The sequence below is a fragment of the Lissotriton vulgaris genome, chromosome 5 (assembly GCF_964263255.1).
Source record: "Lissotriton vulgaris chromosome 5, aLisVul1.2, whole genome shotgun sequence".
Taxonomy (NCBI): Eukaryota; Metazoa; Chordata; class Amphibia; order Caudata; family Salamandridae; genus Lissotriton; species Lissotriton vulgaris.
Window position 1 is genome coordinate 1,946,505,286 of NC_141693.1, and position 24,358 is coordinate 1,946,529,643.

General features: G+C 41.9%; 1 protein-coding gene across 2 annotated transcripts in view; it reads left to right on the forward strand.

The window, feature by feature from the left end:
* The window catches only part of LOC147717830 (natural cytotoxicity triggering receptor 3-like), a 132,858-nt gene that overhangs the window by 65,551 nt on the left and 42,949 nt on the right, over positions 1–24,358 (forward strand). The window contains exon 1 of one of the 2 annotated variants that reach the window (XM_086924608.1): positions 21,665–21,771. The exons of the other annotated variant lie outside the window; for it this stretch is intronic. The gene's annotated coding sequence lies outside the window, so the exon portion shown is untranslated. Of the gene's footprint in view, positions 1–21,664; positions 21,772–24,358 lie in introns of those variants that run through there. 2 annotated transcript variants of the gene reach the window in all.

The following is a 24,358-nucleotide window of genomic DNA, read 5'->3' on the forward strand; positions in this document are numbered from 1 at the left end:
GGAAAACTAAGGGGTTCGACAGATGGGATCTTATAGGACTCTCTCGCATAGGAGACCTGTGGGACAATATGGGTGTTAATCCCTTTGGTGCGCTGCAGCGGCAGTATCACATGGCCGATTTGGAACACTTTCGCTACATACAGGTTCATCATGCACTTCGTACACATCTTAAACCTGGGATCGCCCTCCCGGAGTCATCCCCCTTGGCGGATAGGGTGCTAGATGGTCTTCTACCTCAGGACACCCCCACGCCGCATGGCCCACCAGCTGTAGGCGCCCCCTCGCTGCTGCTCGCTCTCCCTTCCGCTGCTGCCCCCATCTGTGCCTTCATTTGTATTTCATCCCTGTCTCACAGTAGTGTTGGATTCGTAGTGTTTCTCAGCGATTCTGCCGGTATTGTTCCCCTGTTGTGACCCCCCCTCCGCTCCCCGCTTCCCGCCGCTGCTCCCTCGCGGCCCGCCTCCTTTTATTTCTGTGTACCCGTTGGCCGCCCCGCTCCCACCTCCCAGCTGCTCCTCCCTCCCACTTCGCCTTACATGGAGACCGCGCGTACGCGCAGCGGTCAAGCGCAGCGGGTGCGCCGATTGCACGCCGAAGGCACGCTAAAGGCAAGCCCGTCTACGCCCATCCGCGCTCGGACCGTGCCCAGCGCCAGGACCCCTGGTCCACGTCAACGCCAACCTTCCCGATGGACCTACGACGCTGCCACCCTCCACGCACTCAACGCCGGCCGGAACGCCGCCTGCTACCGAGCCACCCCGAAACGCACCCATGGACCCTTCACCTGCCGAGCCTGCAGATTCACCTGCCTCCGGACCTGTACCACACCCGACAAGCCGAGAACCAGCTGCAACCACCTCAAGTGCATCTTGCTCAACACCCGCTCCGTCCACAGGCACGCCGTCGAACTCTGGAACCTGGTCGACACTACATCACCGGACGTCGCCTTCCTCAAAGAAACCTGGATGAACGCTTCCTCAGCGCCTGACATCACCATAGCCATCCCGGACGGATACAAGATCACCCGGAAGGACCGTGTAAACCAGACTGGAGGAGGCATCGCCATCGTACACAAGAACACCATCCACATCACGACCAACCCCGACGACACCTTCACCGCCGCCGAACAACTCCACTTCCAGATACACACCGATCCCAGGACCACTCTCAGAGGCACCCTCATCTACAGACCCCCGGGACCACGGACACAATTCAGCGAAGACATCACAGACTTCATCAGCCCGCACGCCCTCGCCTCCACTGACTACATCCTCCTAGGGGACCTCAACTTCCACCTGGAGAACAACAAGGACAGCAACACCACCTGCTGGACAACCTTGCCAACCTCGAACTCAAGCAACTGGTGAACACCCCCACCCACTACGCCGGCCACACGCTTGACCCCGTCTTCTCCTCCAGCAAGCACATCTCTTTCAGTCCACTGGACTGACAACAGCTGCATCCACTTCAGCTTCAGAAGAACAACGACCCACCTCCACCCACAACAGATTCCTCACAGGAGCTATAGCAAGATCACCACCGAGCAGTTCACCACCTTCCCCCCGCCAAAACCCTCCCGCCAGCACAACGGACCCTAACGAAGCAGCCAGCAACCTCACTCAGTGGCTCACCAACTGCGCAAATGACCTCGCACCACTGAAGAACCCTCCCAGCAGACCCGGCAGCAAGAAAACATCCTGGTTCACCGACGAACTCAAGAACTCCAAGAAGAACTGCCGCACCCTCGAGAAAGCCTGGTGTCATGACCAGACCACAGACAACATGACTGCCCTCAAGCACGCAACCCGCAAACACCACCAGCTGATCCGCACCACCAAGAAGACAGCATTCACAGAACGACTGGACAACAACGCCCACAACAGCAAGGAACTCTTCAGCATCGTCAAAGAGCTCTCCAACCCCAGCGCCGTAAACAACAACATCACCCCCTCGCAAGACCTCTGCGACTCACTCGCCTCGTTCTTCCACAGCAAGATCGTCGATATACACAACAGCTTCGGCACACCTACCACGCACCCAGCCACCGAACCAACGCCCCCCACCACCACCCTCTGCGCCTGGACCCCGATCAGCACCGAAGACACCACCCGCACGGTGAACACCATCCACTCCGGATCACCAACCGACCCCTGTCCCCACCAAGTCTTCAACAGGGCCGACTCCATCATCGCACCCCAACTCCGGGACATCATCACCACCTCCTTCAACACCGCCACCTTCCCGGAGATCTGGAAGCACGCCAAGCTCAGCGGCCTCCTGAAGAAACCGACCTCAAGAACTACCACCCTATCTCGCTCCTCCCTTTTCTTGCCAAAGTCATCGAGAAGACCGTCAACAGACAGCTTGCCGCCTTCCTCGAGACGAACGGATCCCTCGACCCCTCGCCGTCCGGTTTCCGAGCCAACCACAGCACCGAGACCGCCCTCATCGCAGCCACCGACGACATCAGATCCCTGCTCGACAACGGGGAAACAGCGGCCCTCATCCTCCTGGACCTCTCTGCAGCGTTCAACACTGTCTGCCACCGCACCCCAGTGCAGCGCCTCAGCAACATCGGAGTCCAAGAGAAGGCACTGGAGTGGATCATCTCGTTCCTCGCCGGAAGAACCCAGAGAGTCCGCCTCCCCCCGTTCAGATCAGAGGCCACCGAAGTCATCAGCGGCGTACCACAAGGATCATCACTCAGCCCAACCCTCTTCAACGTCTACATGAGCCCTCTCGCAGCCATCGCACGCAAACACAACCTCACTATCATCTCCTACGCCGACAACACCCAGCTGATCCTTTCCCTCACGAACGACCCCGCCACCGCTAGAACCAGCCTACACGAAGGGATGAAAGACATCGCCGAGTGGATGAAGAACAGCCGCCTGAAACTGAACTCAGACTAGACGGAAGTCCTCATCCTGGGATCATCGCCCTCCGCCTGGGACGACTCCTGGTGGCCGCCTGCCCTGGGCAGCGCACCCAAACCAACAGACCACGCACGCAACCTGGGCGTCATCCTGGACTCCTCCCTCGCGATGACCAAGCAAGTGAACGCAGTCTCATCATCCTGCTTCAACACCCTGCGCATGCTCCGAAAGATCTTCCGATGGATCCCCACCGAAACCAGGAAGACGGTCACCCAGGCCCTCGTCACCAGCTGTCTGGACTATGGAAACACTCTCTATGCTGGAACCACGGCCAAGCTCCAGAAAAGACTCCAGCGCATCCAGAACGCCTCAGCACGACTCATCCTGGACATCCAGCGCCGCAGCCACATCTCCGCCCAACTGAAAGACCTGCACTGGCTCCCGGTCAACAAGAGGATCACGTTTAGACTCCTCACCCACGCACACAAGGCTCTCCACGACTTGGGCCCGAAGTACCTCAACAGCCGCCTCACCTTCTACACACCCACCCTCCAGCTCCGATCCGCCAGTCTTGCCCTCGCCTCCATCCCAAGAATTTGGAAATCCACCATCGGAGGAAGATCCTTCTCCTATCTGGCAGCCAAGACATGGAACTCCCTCTCCACTCACCCACGGCTGACCCAGGATCACCTCTCCTTCAGGAAATTACTCAAGACCTGGCTGTTCGAGCAGTAGCGACCGCCCCCCCCCCCCCTCCCTCAGCGCCTTGAGACCTTTACGGGTGAGTAGTGCGCTATACAAATATCTATGATTGATTGATTGATTGATTGACAGTACCATCTCCCTGATATACAAAAAGCTGATCAATAATCGCTCAGACCCTCTCAAGTCACTCAGAGAGAAATGGCTTGGGGATGGCATAGAAATGGACGATGAGGAGTGGCAGGAGGCAGTCTCCTCTCCCAGAGTCGTGGCCCTCCTCCGCCTAGTCCAGCTCAAACTTCTTCATCATGTTTATGTCTCGGGGACTCAGCTGATGCGAATGGGTAGAGTGGATGAGGGAGCTTGCAGGAGTGTCTGTGGCCAGCTGGGCACCTTTTTCCATATAATCTAGGAGTGTACTGAAATCCAATCCTTCTGGTGCAAGGTCCACGATATTATCAATACGGTCCTGTCAGTACAACTCCGAGTGGTAGCCTGCAGGTGTCTCCTGAATGATTGGGAGCCTACTGATTTGAATGTTTGTCAGACACAGTGGGTAACGTTGGGGTTAATGCTGGCCAAGAGGAACATAGCCCAGCGATGGAGCGCGTTGGACCCGCCCACGGTTCAGGATTGGGAGAGGGACTTTGATTGGGCTATGTTCCGAGAAAAGACTGTGTATCTAGCACGAGGGTGCTCTAAGAAGTGGTCTCGGGTGTGGGGCCCTTGGAACTCCCACCAGGTGAAATATGTCAGCCTCCCCTTTCCCCTGTGATGGATGACCCCCTGACTCCTTAGACGTTCCACTAGTGTGTCTTGAACATTTCCTTGAACTTTCTCGCTGCACCGATGATGCTGACTGTGATACCCCCCTTTTTAGGTCGAGCGTAGCGATGGACCTCAAGTATACTTTAGTATACCTATATGCTTGAATATGTGGACACCAGACTGGGGCGCGCATTTTCCATCTCGGATTTGGCCTCGTGAGCGCGCGTTTGCTGCTGGCATGAGCTGTGAGCGTGTACGGCAGCGTCAGCAGCGTCTGTTCTCGCGCTCCTGCTTTCACTTTTGAGACGCGGGCGCGCACATGGTTTGTCTCCCTTCCAGCACCAACAGCCTGTCCGAGCGTGCACATGTTCTGCGAGACGGAAGTATACTTCAAAATGCGAGTCATGGAGGAAATTTATTGATGAGCTTACTTTCTGCATACGGGCGCATCGCGCACATTCACTTTCACCTCCCCCGTCGGCTCCATGGAGACAGCTAGTTTCCATATTTTCCGAGTAGTGGTAAATGAAAGTCACGTACGCAGGCGCACCAAGGACGTGAATTCAGGCCACGCTTTCGCCCTTCTGACAGGTTCGCATTTTCACAGTTTAGGAATGTGTCAGTGCCAAACTCATGAGCAATCCGATTCTTTTTAATTAAACACATTTCTAAGAACATTACCTCACAGGCGTGTTGACTGAATGGATATTTAGAAAGGTGCACTATTTGCCTTAAAGGCAATTGCAGGGTACGATCAAGGGTATGTTTTAACTATTGTGCCGGTTCTAATCCGGGCTTCAACGTTTGACCAAGATGTGTGATCCTGTGCAGGTAACTCATTCTGCCAATAGTGGATACTGAAAGGTCGAAATGGAGAGTCCTGAAATTGGTGAATACAATACCGTCAGTTATTTACAGCGCTTGGAAACAGCAGACCAGCGCTATAACACGCAGTAGAATAATTGTTTCCAGCTACCAGAAAGAGAGGAGCTTGTTGCAAACCCTTTAGAAATATATACAAAATTGTACCCACAATCGCCCTCTTTGCCTCAAAACCTGCAGAAGAGGGAAGCCCCAGATGTGCGGTTTCTTAAGGGATCAAAGGTAGGCGCGGTCTGGATCGGAACACCTTCACGCCACGCGCAGTCGATCACACGCCCCGTATTGTGTATAATATTCGTCCTGATGAAAGTGCGGGCGGATCTCCTTTCAGTGCAAAATATCACGCAAGCTGCCCAGACCTCTGCTTTCCCGCGCTGCTGTTTTCATGTGTGGCGCCAAAGAGCACACAGGGCAGTCGAGGGGGCTGTGTTCTCAAGGAAGAATATTGTCCAAAAGTGCCCCAATTGTTTGTTTTCACGCGTCCAGTGTTCATCTTTAATTGAACCCGAAAAATTGAGACAGTGAGACTGGCCGGCCTGGGGGCTAGAATGAAGCTGAATTGTTACATATTTGGTAATAATGAAGAGGTAATTGATCTAAGTGTTTAACACCTGTCGGCCAAGAGTTCCAATAAGGGCCACCTCAGCCTTTCATCTTTTCAAATCGGAACACTGAGCACCATTACTGCGTGTCAACCTGGCTCTTGCACATTCCAGGGCTTAGAATCGGTATAGCTCCTTCTTTAAACTATTTATTGGCAAAAAATCGAGTTATTCATGGCCACCGATGTTTGGGAAATTAAGTTGAGTGTTTTTGAAAATAATAAATACAAAAATTACTTATCCAGCCAATCTCCTAATTTGGTGTTGCACGAGTGAAAATAGGCAAATAAGCTAAAATGTAGGTAACTGACAACTGACCGAAAGAAAATCAATAAGTGTTTTTGATATGCTTTTTTTTGCACTCCCTTTTACCTAACGTGACTTGACAAATACCCTTTTTTCGTTTATACACAAAAACAGATTTTGTGTGAATCTGAACTGAAGACAGAAAGTGTCGGTCCCACATTAGCATATCACCACTAACATGTATGGAATCGACTTGCAATGTTTGTTTTGCCCTTAAGATGGGCTCAGCCATACAAAAAATAAAAACACAAAAATTCACCATCTAGATTCATGAAACACGGTTTGGTGTAATTTCACTCTCTTAAGGGTGCACTTACAAATACGAAAACTCAGTTGGGGGGCACACAAGTTCAGGGCGAGGGCATTTTCTGGGTAGGCCATTTTGTTATAAAAAAAGGTGAATACCTCAAAACTCGCTACTTTTTGGTATTTACGTACCTCTTGCAGGACGTTTCATCCAATTTAGACATGCTGTTCTGGCAAAAGTAAGTGCCTTTGCAGGGGGCAATAGATAAATAACCCTCTAATATATAATGCTGCTGTATAATATGATGGTGTATGGTCGCCATTATTTAAATTAGTTGCACTGAGGTGCATCGCATGCAAATATATCTCCTGAAAACCTAGGGTGAATTCAGCCCTCATGGTCCCACATGGACACCCCTGATCTATGCTCATCATGGCTCCGAAACCTGCGCTATTAAATGGCACGACCATAACGGTCTGATTCCTCTAAATTTTCATCTTAAAAATTAGTTCTGGTTTAACAACCAGGTGTCCTATGTTTTACAACAGATGTCTCATATTTGATTACGATTAGATCTAGGTTAGGAAACTTGAAAATGCTATTAGGGACGGACCTGATTATATGCACATACATTAGCTTGTTCAAGTGCCATGATGACCGAACAGTCAAAATGATTTCAGTATTCCATAAAGCTATTATTCAAGTTTACTCTACTGTTGGCCACACCAGAGGCTAAACAACATTTCACTGAACACTCAAAAAAACCGCTCACATTTGCAATGCAACAGGTCTCGCAGTTGTGAGAGTTTGAGCTATTGGCATTGTAAATGGCAATGCCTTTTATTTTCGTGTTGGTTTTTAAAACATAAATAAAAGGCATTGTCATTTACAATGCCAATAGCTTAAACTCTTGCAAATGCGAGACCTATTGCATTGCAAATGCTTGTTTGATTTGTGATGTCTTGCTGATGTTTATTTGTTACTTTTTCAATAAAAAAATGTTAAAAAAATAAATAAATTATGTATACAGTAAGAGCAAAACTGACACAGAAAAGTGTCACTTTTGGAGAATATCACTAAGCAGTTTCTAAATATATAGCACTACCGGCAAAACTGGATCTACTTTTAAGTGGAAACTAAAAAAACGAAAGGAGACCCATTTGACATGTACAGTGGCAGTATGTGAAAATGAAAACACAAGAGACAACATGCAGTACTATGGAAAAATCATAAAAAAGCAAATAAAAACTAAAATACCTTGAATAAAAATGATTATGAAGAATTTATAAGAACACTCATTACATAGTGAAAATATTATTGTTGTTATAATGATTTGAGCTTTATTAGGGTGGCGTAAGGGTTCGGGATAAGATTCGGTAAGTTTAATGCTAAAGTTGTGTTAAATAGGGTTAGGATAATGGGTACTGGTTACTGTTGTTGTTGAGGTCAGGACCGTAGTTATGCTTAGGTTCAGAGCCACTGTTAGGGATGGGGATAGGTCTCTCGCTAGAACAAGTGTTTGTTAGCGTAGAGAAAAGTTTAGGGCTAAGACTCAGTAAGGTTAATGCTAAAGTTGTGTTAAGGGCTAGGGTTTGACTACAGATAGTGTTGTGGTTGGGGTTAGGACTGTAGTTATGCTTATGTTTAGAACTACAGTTTGGGTTAGGTATAGGTCTCTGGCTAGAGCAAGTGTTAGTTAGGGTGGCGAAAGGTTTATCGATACGATTCGGTAAGGTTAATGCTAAAGTTGTGTGAAGGGCAAGGGTTTGGATATAGGTAGTGGTTAGTGTTGTGTTTGGTGTTAGTATATTGGTTATGTTTAAGTTTGGAGCCACATTTATGGAGAAGGTTTGCCCTGTGGTTAGAGCAAGTGTTAGAGTTGATTACGGGTTAACATTAGGCTAAAGACAAGGATTAGAGTTATATTTAGGGTAAGGCCAGTGAATGGGATTAGGATTAGATTTAGCATTGGGATTAGAATTAGCTTTTTTGTTTAAGGCCGCAATCAGAGATAAATAAATATGGGTTTTACATCAAAAAAGGGTAAGGGTTAGTGTTATAGCTGTTTAGTGGGGTGCTTCTCAATCATTATAGCACAGTCTCTAAATAAAACTGTAGGTTTCTTCATTATGAGGTTGGCAAAATGATTTATTCATGTTTGCTCATTATTTCATACCTGATAGAGATGTTTATAAAGACTGTATGCGGATCAGGCCTATAACTTGGATTTAGAGCAAACAACCGGTATAGCCCTCTTCCACAGGCTATAAGGTTATAATATTTTCACTGGCTTCTGTTTAAAAAATGTATTCATCTCTGAATAGCCTTCTTTGCCAATTTCTGAATATTGTGCATAAGCTGAATTATTCTACTAAATTTAAAATTAAAATCCTCATTGTCTGCCTAAATGTATACATTAAGGAATTCACTTCATAGGAACGTTAAAAAAAATCTTCAAATCACCCCATTACTAGGCTACCTTCGTTAACATATTCTTTATGAATGAAATGCTTTTACCTTCCCAACTATAATGCTTTATAAATCGTTAACGCTTTTAAAAATATAGCATTCTATCTTCAGAGAGTATTTTATAAAATTGAATTGAATTAAAAAATGTTTGATTTAACATGGGCAAAACGACCTTGGTCCTGTCTTCAAAGGTAATTGGTGCTTTGTTTTCACTCTGTTAAGGTAAAACTAAGATAGTTAAACTTCTTCTCAACATTATTACACATATTTAAAAGTCTCTGTTTCAATGGATGAATAATAAATGTTGTGATATAAGAAAAATGAATTGCAACAATTTCCAAAGATACTTGTTTGTTATTTTTAAACAAGCTTGCATCCTTTAAAGTTTTATTTTCTATTTTTCTACATAGTACCTAGTTCTTGCTTTTCTCATATGTGAAGAAAAATTATTTCCTTCACCATTTTGAAGTACTGTCTTGTGTGAGTTTTATTTTTTATTTTTTTAACAATATTTTATTCTGTACAATGCAATTTAGAACTTAATTGTGAAGTGATGCTCCAGTTTACTGTCCAGATATTTGGGCAATTAGCTTTGTAATATATTACACTTCCCATCATTTATTTTGATGACAAATATATCCAAACCTTAGCCCAAACACGTTGCTCCATGGTTTGATAAGGAACTGATAGCCCAAAAAATTAGATGGAAAGTTCTTGAACGAGCTTGTGAAAACTGTGATTATACTGAAAACAATACCTACTCCATAGCTATTAAAAAATATCCTAAGGCCATTGGGAGAGGGAGCATCTCATGCTACTCAAACAGAATTGAATCAACTCAAAATTTGAATGAGGAAATGTTTTCCATAGTGAAGTCGCTGTTGGTCCTTCTCTTAAGGCTCTGACCACTATTCTATCAAGGATCACTGCAATAAACAGTCTGATAATTTCTTTAAGAAAAGTGCTGATATCTAGGCTACCTTTCCGGCCAATGCTCGGGACATTGCTCTTGTGTCAACGGGCAAGGGATGACGGAGCTACTTTCAATTTGATCAGTTGAAATATTTTTCAAAGATTGATTATTAAGATCAAATCTGTTCTCCTCTGACCCCACTTCATTGTGTCCTTGAAATGAGAGACCAAATTCCTTATTCTAAAATAGTCAAGCTTCTTAATTTTTCTATAATTACAGCTAAAGTCCCCAAGTTGTAGAAGCTTGTGATTATAAATCTGTTATTAAAAAATCTTCACTTGATCCTATCAAACTGGAAAATTGTCGACTGATTTCCATTTTTCCTGTTTTGTCTAAAGTACTGGAAAAACACACCTGTCACCTCCTGCCCCTGTACCTGCAGTCTTATTATCTTTGACATCCTTCCCAGTCTGGTTTTCGACCTTTACATAGCCCAGTATCAGCACTCATGGGGGAAACAAAAGAGCTTTGCTGATCTCTAGATCAAGGCAGCTCCACAGCACTGCTTCTATTAGATTTGAGTACCGCATTTGACTCTGTATCTCGTAAAGTGCTTCTCACTAGAATGGGCGATTATATAGTGAGGCCTTGGACAGTTTTTTATCTTTACTAGAACTTGCTCTTTTCAAGTGGCCTCAAATTCTTTTTCGTCTTCTAAGCGTCATCTGGAATTTTGAGTCCTGCAAGGCTCCTCTTTATTATTATGTCCACCCATTGGCAGACCTTGTCGAAGCAGCTGGCTTCTCATTCATTTGGTAGCAGTCACCGAATGGATGAGGCTGAACTGTTTGGAGCTCAATGGTAGCAAAGCTGAGGTTTTGGTTTTTAGGAGCCACTCGAGACAGAGTGGGCACCCCAGTGGTAGCCAGAAACGATAAGGGACATTACCACTCTCACTCGTGTCATAAAGGATGTTGGAATCTGGTCAAATAGTCCCCTCACCTTTGAACATCAGAATAAAACGACTACCTCATGTTTTTATGGTTCCTCAAATGCCTAATAAAGAACCCCTGGAACTTCTCGATATCTGTCCAAACCATTATTAGTTAAGCTGTCATAATAGCCCATCTAGATTAGGGGAAAAATGAATTCAAATCCTACTCACGCCTAAGGGCTCTCAGGTCATCGAATCTTAGATTAGCTATGATTCCTAAAATAAAGAGAACCAGAGAGGGAGGGTGATCTTTAGTTATTTCGCTTCCAAACTTTGGAACCATCTTCCCTTTCACCAGCGCTTCAATCCCAATGACCTTACATTTCGCAAACTCTTAAAGACCAAGGGGCATATTAGCAAGAACCTCGTTAAAATTATTGCTGTTTTAGCGGCAGGAAACAACCGCTAATATGGCGATAATGGGCTTGCTAATATACGCTATAGAATTCCAATAGAAGCCCAGGTTAGATATGCAGGACATCTAACCTGGGCTTCTAATGGAATTCTATAAGGCATATTAGCAAGCCCTAAATCGCCGTTTGAGCGGCCGTTTCCAGGCGCTAAAAGGGCAATAATTTTAACGAGGTTCTTGCTAATCTGCCCTCTGGTTATTTTGAGCTGCAAATCTAGAAGTTCTCATGGCAGTAGCTTGATGTTCATAAGCACTGGCAAGCCCCGGTTTGCACTAGCTATGCCTAGTATAAATCAAGATAACATTAACATAATCCACTGACTGAATATAACCCTTAAATTGGTGTTGATGACAAATTCATTATTTTAGTCCCAAGTATGTCTTCAGTGGATGCATTTTTGTTGAATTTGTAGAACTTCACATCTCAGACTATTATTTTTTCTTGAACATAATCTCTGTTTAATCCTCTTGCCGTGACAATACACATCTTTGCTTGCATTTAACTCCACTAGGTGTGATATAAGTGAACAATTACTTATAGGAAATAATACTTATTGGAGTCAATCAAGTTGACAGATCCATCCCACTTTTTTAATAAAAGTAGTCACGGGTACATTAAAGCACAAAAACTGCAGTTTCCAAAAAACACATGCCAGACTTTTGAAAGGCTGTAAGATTGTTCTCAACTTTAAGACACCTTTTGCCTGCTTCAAAATAACATTATTCATTGTCATTTTAACATTATTAGTTTACTTTTTTAACTTTATGGGAGAATGGTAAGCGGAAATCTATTAATTAACATCAAATGGGTTTTCAGCTTCCTGCTCCAGTAGGCCACAGTTCAGAAAGCATACAAAGTAACATGCAGTTCACCAATTGTGCTCCACTAGTCAGGTTCACATATCCAGTAATATGTTCAGGGTCCTTATAAAATCAGCCAAGTCTCCCTGAACAGTAGGGGGAAGTACAAATATACGCGTTGCTGCAACTCTGGAAAAGCAGCAGATTAGAAAGATTGTAATTTAAAGTGGTAGATGAGAAAAATTAAGTGGAAGGGTCATGAAATGCTAAACCATGCATCTCAATGATATTGGTAGTCACCTTGAAGGTTTATTACCCTAAATGTCAAGCCTAACCAATGGCTAATATTCCGCCTGGGCTGCGTTATTCTGTAAATCATGTGCTTGCATCCTGAAAACGTAACTCGCAGAAGTAAACTGCATGCCATGCAGGGTGATTTTAGATTCATTTGTGATAAAATCCTAACAAAGATATTTTTATCTTTTTTGTCAGAGCTGTTAGATTGTCATGACATCTTCTATATTTGTTTTCACATGCTAAGATTTGGGGTTCTCATGCACCTACACATATATCTCTCTCAGTTGGCCTAAAGCATTGAACAAAAAGTTCTATGACCATGTATTTTTTTTTTTTTAAATCAAGGTAAAAAATCTAATTTTGAAATTACTGTCTAATTGCAGTAGACATTTTCTCATGTGTTTGAAACCTTGCAAATCCAAATGTCAATTTCTGATTTTAGAATTACTCTTATCACAGTAAAATACAATGATGATGTACCTAAGTTTCTTTATATGATCCATTCCATGTACAAGTCATTGACACATTTTTATTAGAATTCCTGTTGTTAAATTAAAAAAACACTTTCTAGGAGTCATTAATCCTGATATGTGAAGTAACATTGACATTACTATGGAAGGCAGAAGCGGATATTGGATGATCACAAATATTTTATACTACAAACCCCCACATTTTAAACATCACATTAAGTGCAACTGATTTGGCCACAGACTCATGGCTGGGTAATTTGGAGTAGTGTTTTATATTAAAAGTGATTTTAAACTGAACTTAACTTGATGTTTACATTATCAGTAAGTAATTTCATTTCCAGCTTAATTCAGTCACATTTTTCTTACGTATAGTAAATTGTAAACTATCTTTTTTGTTCCTAAATCCCTACCTTTTTGGGCATTTACTCTGGGTAAGCAAAGTTAGGAATATTTGTCTCAGAAAAGTTCTTCTTTTTTTTCCATAAACCTTACAACTTTTATAAACGTTTTACAAACGTTTTTCAAAGAAAATGTTCAGGGGCAAAAAGTGCATAAATGTATTGTATTGTAATTGTAATTGCATTTATATTGCACTACTACCCCTGATGAGGCGTCAAAGTGCTCTTTTGGCGAGTAGCATGCTACTCTGGAACCCATAATGGATTAGTGTTGAATTAGTATAGTGAAATAGTAAAGTAATTTGACTGGTGGATAGGTGAGTCAGTTATTTGGATTAAGACGGATAGCAGAAGGATAGAATAGGGGAAACTGTTTACATTTATATAGCGCTTGTTACCCTTGATGGGGTGTTAAAGTGCTTTTTTAGCGAGTAGCACGATACTTTGGAACCCATAAAAGATTAGTGCTGAATTAGTATAGTGAAATGTGAAAGTAATTTGAGTGGTGGATATCAGTCAGTTATTTGGATTGAGAAGGATAGCGGAGGGATAGAAGAAGAGGAAAGTAGGCTATAAGGGAAACATCTAGCTTTGTTTGGAGAATTTTCGTTCAGAAATTAGTTTTGCCCTAGTATTCTTCTGCAAAAATCATTTTCTGCAGAAATTCTGGTCTGCCGGAATGGTTTTGTAAAAATAACAATGTTCTCAACTTCTTAAAGTCTAAAGTATGTCAAATTCGGAGGAAAAAAATTCACATTTGTTGTAGACAACAGTGTAACAACAACCACCTCCATAATTTATGGAACTTTAAAAGAAATTAAAAGAAGAACTCATATAATGCCGAAAGTTACGGATGATCAGACGCCTCCCTAATACAGAAGAAATTGTATTCCATTATCATTTTGAAATTGTTTCAGGAGATAAATAAATACAATAATAGATTCAGACAGGTAAGAGATTATTTCTTATCATTGGTGATTAATACAATGCGATGTTTATAATGTGACTGTCAAATTGTGTATCTACTTTTTGATATTTACAATTAGGACTGCAATATATCAAATCACCTTGTACTGCTCTTTCATATTTTAAAGGTTAGTTAAGCATTTGAACTATAGAATATGAAGCATTACTTACTTATTTTTGCTGATAGGGCTCACTTTCTTCTTTCCACTGAATTTTGTATTAATGTTTTGTTCCCTAATAGTTAAACAATATCAAACCGAACAGTAATAGTTTTACCAGCCACACTGTCTAAGCAAAATAGGAACAAAAAAATAGCAAAATTACATTTACTTGATTCTGAAAAATGGATCCTGACAAGTGTACTTGCTACTCAAGAAGAGCTCTTTACATTAGTTAAATGCTAAAAACAGTCATAATTAATTGCCTTTATTAAAGATGGTGTTAGCTGTATAGTTATGTATTATTTGCATAGCTAATTTTCATTATGTTTTTTCATATTGTTTAATTTTTTTCTTCGCCAAATTTTTACATTTGACACTTCGTTTTGCTGTACCCATCCGCTAAGTGGCCTGCATCACATTTAAATAACTTTAAAGAGCCAATCGATAAGAATAAACAGGGCATTGCATATAACCTAAGAACAGTCTTTGGATTTTAATGCAGTCGGAATTTAGACTTCATTTTTACTCGATTATTGGTGCTTTTTCTGCCTTCTGAGCTTGCAAGTAAACTTCCTGTTACAGTAATTAGGTATCAATTTTTTTCTTTTTCTTCAAATAAAAGCGATTACTCTCAGATAACCTAACTCGTGCAACATGATCCCAGTGCACTGTTTCTCATCATGTCAATACAGACACTTTTTTCCAGGTCTGGGCTTTTGTATGAGAGCCTAAAGCCTTCTGGGTGCTGTAGTTTTGTTTGGTTCCATTAAACTAATTAGACTAACACACCTGATTTCAATAATTTGCAGGTGAAACGTTAAGAAATGGAGGCATTGTCCATGATAACTTGGAGTTAGGCGAGTCACCCTAGGCTTAAGATGAACGCACCAAGAAATCAAAGGTGATGCCATTGGTGAAGACATTGTTCATGACATCACACATACCACTAATTACATCCAATTTGGAATCGTTGGGGCACACCTTGGTGTCAGGTGATGTTAATATTTTTGTCTTATTATTTCATTCTCTGTAGAATGTTACTTTTTTATTCCAAGATTACAGCCTGCATTTAATTTTTCAATTATTTTGCAGCAAAACATGAAACAAATGTATACATGTCTGAACGTATTTTTTTTTTTTAGTAACACACTTTGCCTAAGAAATGCACCTGTTGGTTAATGCATGCTGCAATTTAAAAATTAAAAGGTGATTGGTAGATACTTTTTAAAATAATTCAATGTGGAATGCCTTATATCCACCGGAGATGTAATAATCACTCATTAAAAGACACAGTAATAAAAAATAACTTATGAACAGAGCAAAAATGGGTACCCCAACACACTTTTGCATGCAAAACATGGGGCAATAAATGAGAAAAGAGCAAATGCAGAGCGTAAGGGCTAGAAACTCGCCCTATACAAATTTTGGTGGTTTGAAATTTCCATTGTGAAATAATGTAGATTGCTAAATTTACTTCTACAACATTTCCACATTTCATGTGAACTAATTTGGGGGAGATGGGGAAGACCAACAAAAACACTTCTAAATATTGACAGTGCCCACGTTGAGCAGGATAAATCCATTGAAGATAATTGTGAACATTTCAAACCCCCAGACATTGCAGCAGAATTTGTTGAGGAGGACTGAGTATGTGCAAGAGGGATTCAGGATGGCTGTATGCGTGTATGAGAGAGGCAGGATGAGGATGTGTAAGAGAACCTGAGAATGAGTGATTATGTATGAGAGAGCCTGTGGATGAGTGAGCATGTGTAAGGGAGACTCAGGATGAGTGAGTATGTGTATGACAGACTCGGGAGGTGTATGTGTAAAAAAGCCATGGGGCTGAATGTATATGTGCAAGACAGTCAGGTTCAGTGTGCGTAAGAGAGCTTGCCCATGAGTGAGTGCCTATAAGGCACATTAAGGAGGAGCATGTGTAATGGAGCTAAGGAGGAATGAGTGTTTCTAAGAAAACCTATGGATGAGTGAATATATCAAAGAGACATTAAAGATGTGTAAAAGGATGTGAGGATGAGTGACCAGGTCTAAGAGAGACTCAGGATGAGTGAGTATGTGTAAGTGCACTTGAAGATGAATATGCATGACAGAGGCTGGGATGAGTCAGTATGTGTAAGAAAGCCTGGGTAAGACTGAGAATCAGTTAGTGAGCCTAGGATGAGCATGTGTTAAAGAGAGTGAGGATGAATGTGTGCAATAGTGCATCAAGATAGGTGAACGTATGCACTGCAGCGAAGGGGCGAATTAGCATGTGCAAGGGTGCCAGTGTGAGTGATCATCTATAAGAGAGCCTGAGTGTGAGTCAGCATCTGTAAAAGAGTAGAGGAATTGTGAACGCTTGAAGGAGGCTTAGGGAGAGTGAGTGTATGTGAGAGAATCTCAGTAAGTGAATATCCTAGCACACGTAGATGAGTAGGTCGATGAAAAGATAACAGACGAGAGTGAGTGAAGCTGTGTGACTGAGTCTGTGGGTGAGTAAGGATTTGGAAGAGACCCTAATGTTAGTGGATATGTGGAAGAGAATCTGAGGGTATGAGGACATAAGAAGAGTGTAGGGTGAGTGAGGGTCTGTGAGAGACTAGACAAAGGGCTGAAATTGTGTTAGGGAGCCTGAGGGTGAATGAACATGTGTAAAAGGATGTAAAAAGTAGTGAAGATGAGTGAGCATGATAATAAATGTGTGTACATGTAAAACTGGACATGATAGATAGAGAGAAAACGTTAGTGAGCAGGAGTAGTGTCATCAATGTTTTCGAGACCATGGGGTGAGAGTGAGCATAATTAAGAGCTCAAATGTAAGTGATCAAATATAAGTCAGAGGGTGGGTGCAAATGTGTGAGAGTTTGTGAAATTGAGTATGAATGTATAATTAAGTGTGATTTTGAGACTGAATGTCTAAGAGACAGTGAGTTTCAGTATGTAAGGGAGCGTGAGGAGAGAGTTTGAGAGTAAGATGAGCAACAGAAATATGAAAGAGAGTCTGAAAGTAAGATGAGCAACAGACTGAGTGAAAATGCGAAAGAGAGCCTGAGTGTAAGATGAACGACTGTATTTGGGCAAAATATTGAATTTTTAATATTGGGAGACAGAAATGTCAGAAAAAAATATTGTTATACAGAAACATCTTTGTCAAGAATTATTTTTTTTTAGGTAAATAGAAATTGTTGTTAAGAATGTAATTGTTTTTAAAATAGTTTTCAACAATATCATTGTTAAAGATATCTTTTTTGATTAACTTAATGTGTTTCAGAGCATCTATTAATTTGATGTTATTATTGTTTGTATAATTGTTATTCATTTTTTTAAATATAGTTTGTAATTTTAAGAGAGCTATATTTTTTCATTTAATTACTAACAGTAATTATAATGTTGTAGCTGGTTGTTAGGTTTGTAGGGCTATAGGGTGGAAAGTTAATTAGGTAATAATTATTTATTCATTAATTAATCATTTTTAAGTAAGTATGGAATTGATATTAAATTTGCACATTATGTCATAATGATTTATTTTAGTTTTATTTTAGTTAAGGGTTGCTACATTTGTTGGGGTATATGATGAGAAGTTAATTGATAATCAATTAATATAATTTGTCAAATCTTTCTATTAATATTTCAATTGAATAATAACTATGTGCAATGTGTAAACATTCCATATTTTGGTTATATTTTAGGTGTGGGGTGCTGGGTTTGTAGTGGTGAGGGGTGGAAGTTAATTATGTAATAATGAATTATTTTTGTATTGATAATTAATTATAAAATAGTTTATTAATTCTTTATATTGTTTTTTTTATATTTTATGTAAATTAATATTGTTTATATCCTTTTTGTTATAAATGACTAGGCTTATTCAAATATGTAATGTGTTTGAAGTGAAGTTCTTTCCCTACTGATGCACAGAATGGAGTGGGGTGAGTACATTTACCCCTTTCGGAATCCAACACTTTCAAAACTGTAGAACAGACTGGAGTGGGAATAGTAAATCTTACCCCTCTGAATTCCAAAGCTTTCCCAACTGTTGTACAGACTGGAGTAGGAATAGTAAATGTTATCCCTCCGAAGTCCAATGTTTTCCCTACTCTTTAGAGTTTTCTTAGTAAATGTGTTTTGGGGGGTTTTAAATGTGTAATATTTTATTTGTTGTCTAAATGAATTCATTTATTTTTGTCATTGAATTGTATATATTTTGTATAGGTTTATTGTCTATGTATTATTTTATGTCTTATTTTCCAGGTAATACATTTCAAATATTAAGACGAAATAATATAATGTAAAATAAATAATGTTAATAATTATGCTAAACTAAATATATTTATATAAACACAAACATATATAAATGTATATATATATGTGTGTGTGTGTGTGTTTTAAAAATATAGATGTATACATCATATGAAACATTAGTGGAATTTGTTTAATGAACATTATAATAAATGTATATATTTATATATTTAAAATTTACTTCTTTAAACTCTATTTATATTTTTGTATTCGATATTTTTTGTATATTTTTTGATGATATGATTGTCAATATTTTTTTATTAATATTTTTGTATTTACCATTATAAGTATAGGGATATAACATTTTGATAAACTATATTTATGACCCAATATTTCTATCAAATGATATTGTTTAACTAGATATTGTGTCAGTGATCCATGAGTGACAGACCCAGTGAGAATGTGCAAAAGAGCCTGGGCGTAAGAAGAGTGATAGACCGAGTGAGAGAGTGAAAAGGAGTGCGAATGCGAGAGAGCGCTTGAGAGTAAGATGAGTGACAGACAAAAGGAGAACGTGGAGACCCTGAGGGTAAGTGGGCAGTGTGACAGAGCCTGACGGTCGAGGGAGCATTAAGACTGATCCTAAGAGCAGTGAATAACTTCTTGGAGCTGTAAATGTAAATCTTATGCCCCAAGTCTGACCCTGCCGTCTAGGCCAGTGTTGGGTCTCCAGAGTAACAAAAACCGGGTTCGGTAACCAGGCTTTGGAGTCAGCTGGCCATCTCCTCTCTGCCTCACTGCTCAGAAAACACGTTAAAACTATCTTTTCTGAGAGTGGCTCATCATATCTTATCATCCCTTCGGAGGCTTCTTAGCGCCATGATGCCCTTTGTTTTGGCTGTTTGTCAAGCTCTATAAAATCGAATTTGATTACATTCCAGAGACTGGAGGTTAGTATGAATGAGCCTGAGTGTGAGTTAGCACGAGTGTGAGCGAGCACGAGTGTTTGTGACCCTGAGTGTGAGAGCACCGGCGCGGAGTTCGGGAAGAGAGCAACTGATGCTGATTATCAACTGATGCTGATTATCAACTCGAAGCATTACTTTCTTCTCTTTAATTCAACTCCTCCCGCTCTCCTTTCCCTAGGTTCTCCACCCACCACCCCGCTTCTCTACTTTTCATACTTCCTCTCTGTATGGTAAACTCATGTCCGCATCCCTCCTTCCCTTATTTCTCCCTCACGGCTTGCCACTCGTAGTGCCTACGTGCAGTGCCTACGTGCGTCTCCCCAGCTCCTCACAGTGTGTGTCCATGCGGCCCATCACAGCCTCACTGTGCCCCCGGCTCCTCACTACCCGGTCCTTCTCACCCTCTCCTCAGGCGAGAGTAGGGGCTTCGGGCGAGAGTAGGGGGCTGCCATGTAATTATTCTCTTCTTTATTTCATTTGCAGTTTTATATGGCGCGAACTTGACCCGAATCGGGCGTTACATGAGGACACACATTCATTCATGGCACGGGGAGATTTGCCCTGAAGATGTTTGCGTCGTTACCGAGACTAGAACCCAGATCCCCCGGTCGAGCGCCCTTGCCGTTACGCCAAACTCCTCTCCCCCATCTCAGGTAACCGTCTGTGTCACCTAATAGACTCGAAAAAAAAGACATTTCTGAATTTTAATAGTTTCCCTAGGAGGGGTAAATAGCGGGTGGGGGCGATGTTTTAACTTGCTAATATTTCAGTTTTGGCTCTTTCCGCTGACGTTCATCGAGGCACCAAAAATCACCCCCGGGTGTGTAGATAGCGCTACTTGTGCCTCTCCAGCATTAAAGATCGACCTTATACCACTGCTCGGAGGCAGCTCGCGCGCCCGTTTTGTCATGAGCGTCGACAGATCGAGCCTAGAAGATATTAGTGACTTCATTTCCTCTTTAGGATTCGCGATTTAAACTAGTTCTCCTTTCTGTCTGAATATTCTGGAACTGTGTATTTCAGTAGTTCACTTTTCTTTGAGTCTTTTAGGGGGTGGAAGTTTTTTTTTTTTATGAAACTGTGGTTTAGTTTGTCAGGGTTCAGAATTTGATATCAGACTGTGACATAATTCACAGAACTGATGTCATTCATGGTGACGTTGCTCAACGAACATAACGTGTATCCCTTTCCTGCATCACTACCCTAAATTGATATGATACTGTGACATCACACCAGTAACCTGGCATCAGACTGTAACACCACTACAGGAACGTGAGCCTCCTCCTAATGTGACATCACACCAGCAAATGTTTGTCTGTGACATCACAGCAGGCCCAGAGATCAGACTATGACATCACTATAGGGTCCGAGGTCAGAGTACACTACAAGAACAATGTGTGTCACCCTCCCTACCCCCACCGGTAGATATCAACATTCTCAGGAAATCCAGAATGTGCTTTTGTTAGGTGAGATCTTCTTGGGGTTTGTGACCCCTTTTGACATTATTCACAGGATGGCCCCTTAAAAACTAGAGAAAGAGCACATAACAAACGGAGAATGTGGTAAGTCTCAAGCAAAAGAAGTGGAGGAAGCAAATGAGAATAAAAGAGTGGGTCAGCCCCCAAAGCCTCCTAGAAAAAGGACTCACCTGGCATCACACCGAAAATGACGAACAGGCACAGAAAAATCATCTCCAGGCCTTCGCGTGAGGTCTGATCGAGAATGAGGACACTCCTTGGGCCGCGAGGACCATCTGTGGCTAAGCATGGACAGGAAGGGTTGGCTGCTCTGACTGGCAATGAGGCAGGAAATGATGTCATGGAACTTGTCTTTACCTATCCAGTGAAGAGACCATACCTAGCTAATAAAAAAAGTCTAAAAGCTTCGCTGAAGTCATCGTGAGGCACGCCTTCAGCGACAATCTCAACCAATAGCAGCGCATAGTGACCTCAGCCAGACAGTACCTGCGAGAGGGAGTTCTCAACTTTGTACATTAAATGTCCTTTCTTTGTTTTATAACTGTTAGAACTTGACTTTTCTTTCTGGGACACACCCATGATACCAAAGGACTCGAAACAAAGCTTTATCACCCTCTGTTGAGGGAGCACTCCTCAACTGCCATTAGTTTTTGAAATGTAAAGACTATTGCAGATAGTCAAGTCTATGTTACAACCTGTCCTTATAAGGTGAAGCGCCGCTCATCTCTGAATCCTGATTGGCTGGTGAAGTGATGACACTGCCTCAGATGTTTAGGACCCTTTGGGATGGTCTTTTCATTCTTCATCAGAACAGACCTTGAGGACCAGGTGAGTGCTGTTGAGTAATGTCAAACGTCTTCCAGTTGGATCCCCGTGAACTCCCGGCTCGCAGTTACATACACTAAGAAGGTGGATGAGGCCGGCCGGGGTATCGAGCACACGCATCCGTCGTCTGCTCTTAGGCACTACTTGTTTCTAGTTTCTTGTTCTTCTACCGTTGGTCTTCCCTCTTGACTGATCTCCCTTGGTTCCTTTTCTCAGTTGAAGGTTTTCCTTACAAAAATTGTCCAGTTTTAGCCTTGGAAGATGGTGATGGGATTGTGGGGCGCTGCAGTTAGACAGAGATCCCAAAGCTGTGATGTACAGACACAAAGGGTTTAACTGAGGAAATTACAGCCTCTATCATTGTCTATCTGTCTCTATACTCTCTATATATTTCCCCAATTTCCCATCTTTACGATTCTCTTTTGTGCGTTTCATGCTTTACTTGCTTCACTGCTTTATATGTTTCTTGCTTTTTCTCACAGTTTCTTATCTTTTGTGCAGCAAGAGCTTATTTCCTTCATCACTCCCTTGTGACATTCAATAATTATGCCTTTTTCCATGACACTCAATTTACTTTTTCATCTTTCTCCCATGTATCTCTCTTTCCTTTGAATTCCTACCGCGTTTATATAATTTTCTTAATCTTTCTTTTTATTCTGAATGCTTGTTCCCTTCCCATTCTGTCTATTCATTCAACCTTCCTCTTTATTTCTCCCTTTCAACCAGCTTTCCTCCTTTTTTATTTCTTCTTTTCTCATGCTTCTCTACGTTTTTTCGCTCTTTGTTTCTCATTCTAATTCAGTCTAATTATGTTCTGTTCCCTCTCATGCTGTCTGTGCTTTCACCTCGTCCTAGCTTTCATCCACTTTTCAACCTCCCTCTTTTCACTCTCTATTCCCTCCATTTATTGCACCATCTTCTTTTATTGTTTCATTAATGTTGCTCTAATTTCTCAGCACTGTCCGTCTTTCTCTTCCATTCACTCTTTATCTCCAATTATCTTTCACGAATCCTTTCTCATTGTTCTTCTTTTCTATATATTTTTTCTGTCTCATATTTCAACCGTGTTTTGATTTGCTTTTTTTTCGGTGCTGCGTATCTTCTTTAATTTTGTTTACTTTATCATATTTTGAGCTCTTCTTTTAGATTAGTCGTTTCTGTTTTCTTTTTTTTCATTCCAATCCTTCTTTTCTGTTTGTTATTTTCTTTAGTTTGCATTTCCTTTTTTCATGTCTCACTTCTTTTTTGGGTTATGCATCAACTGTTTATTCTTTTGTTTCCTGTTTTTTGGTCATGTGTCTCCTCTCTCGTTTTCAAGGTCCTTTTTTATGGACTCACAGATCTCTAGAGTTGAAGCATTATTGTTGGGCAATGTCTGTCACTCTACTGCTGTCCTTGTTCAACTCTCTTTGAAGCGAGGTAAGCGTGAGCTAACAGGACTTTCATCGCGTTTTTTGATTCCATTCCTTTCATGTCTATCTCTAACTGTGACCTATAATCTGTCTCTTTTCCTGTCCTCATCTGCTCTCCATGTTTTCACAAGTATTAGGCTCCCTCACTCCTTGCACTAGTCAACATACTGTCACACTCTGATGACGCTCTTTGCTTTCACCCTCTTTCTCCCTCTTTGAGACTCCAAACGTCCAAGGATCACTTTCATTTGTCTGCCTCTTTTCTTCACTCTTTCTTCTCCCTTTCTTCCATTTTGAGTCTCTCATACTGCCACTCCTTCCAAGGCTCATTTCCACCTGGATGACTCTTTTCTCTACTCTCTTTCTTTCTCTCTCTTTCTCCAACTTTGAGTCACCCAAACTGTCACTCCTTCCCAGGCTCACTTACGTCTGTCTGACTCTTCCCTTCACTTCCCTTCCCTCTCTTTCTTTCCCTCTTTCTCTTTCTACCACATTAAGTTTCCCATACCGTCACTCCTTCCCAGGTTCACTTCCATCTGTCTGACTCTTCCCTTCCTTCCCTCTCTTTCTTTCCCTCTTTCTCTTTCTACCACATTAAGTATCCCATACCGTCACTCCTTCCCAGGTTCACTTCCATCTGTATGACTCTTTCTCTAACTCTGTTTCATTCTCTCTTTCCGACTCTTGCTTTCTCTTGCTTTGTTTTTGTCTCTTCTCTTTGTGTGTGTCTCTCCTTTTTCATCCTCTTTCACACTCTCTAACTTGTTCTCTCTTTTTCCAACTCTTTCTCTCTGTCCCACTCCTTCCAGCTTTTCTCTTTCTTGAGTGGCTATGGTAAGATTTTGTCTCTATGTCATGCCGTGTTATATGTGATCATCACGTTCTGTTATAGTATGCTCCTGTGAACTGCGCATGTAAAGCACGGTTGCCTGTAGCAGGACCCTGGGCCATCTCCTGGAAGGATCACCCCCAGAAGGATTTTGCCAAGTGATGTACCTGGGGTAGACCCTGGTGTTAGAGCAGTGGGTGATCTTTGAGCTGCAGTGAATGAATGTGGGTCTAGTATGTTGTGGCCATGTATGTGCTGTGTGTGCCTGCGTGTGAATAATGGTTTTTGGCAGGATTTCTAAGTCTCCCATCCGGATATTTCCTGATACATGTTCTCCTTTTTACCATTA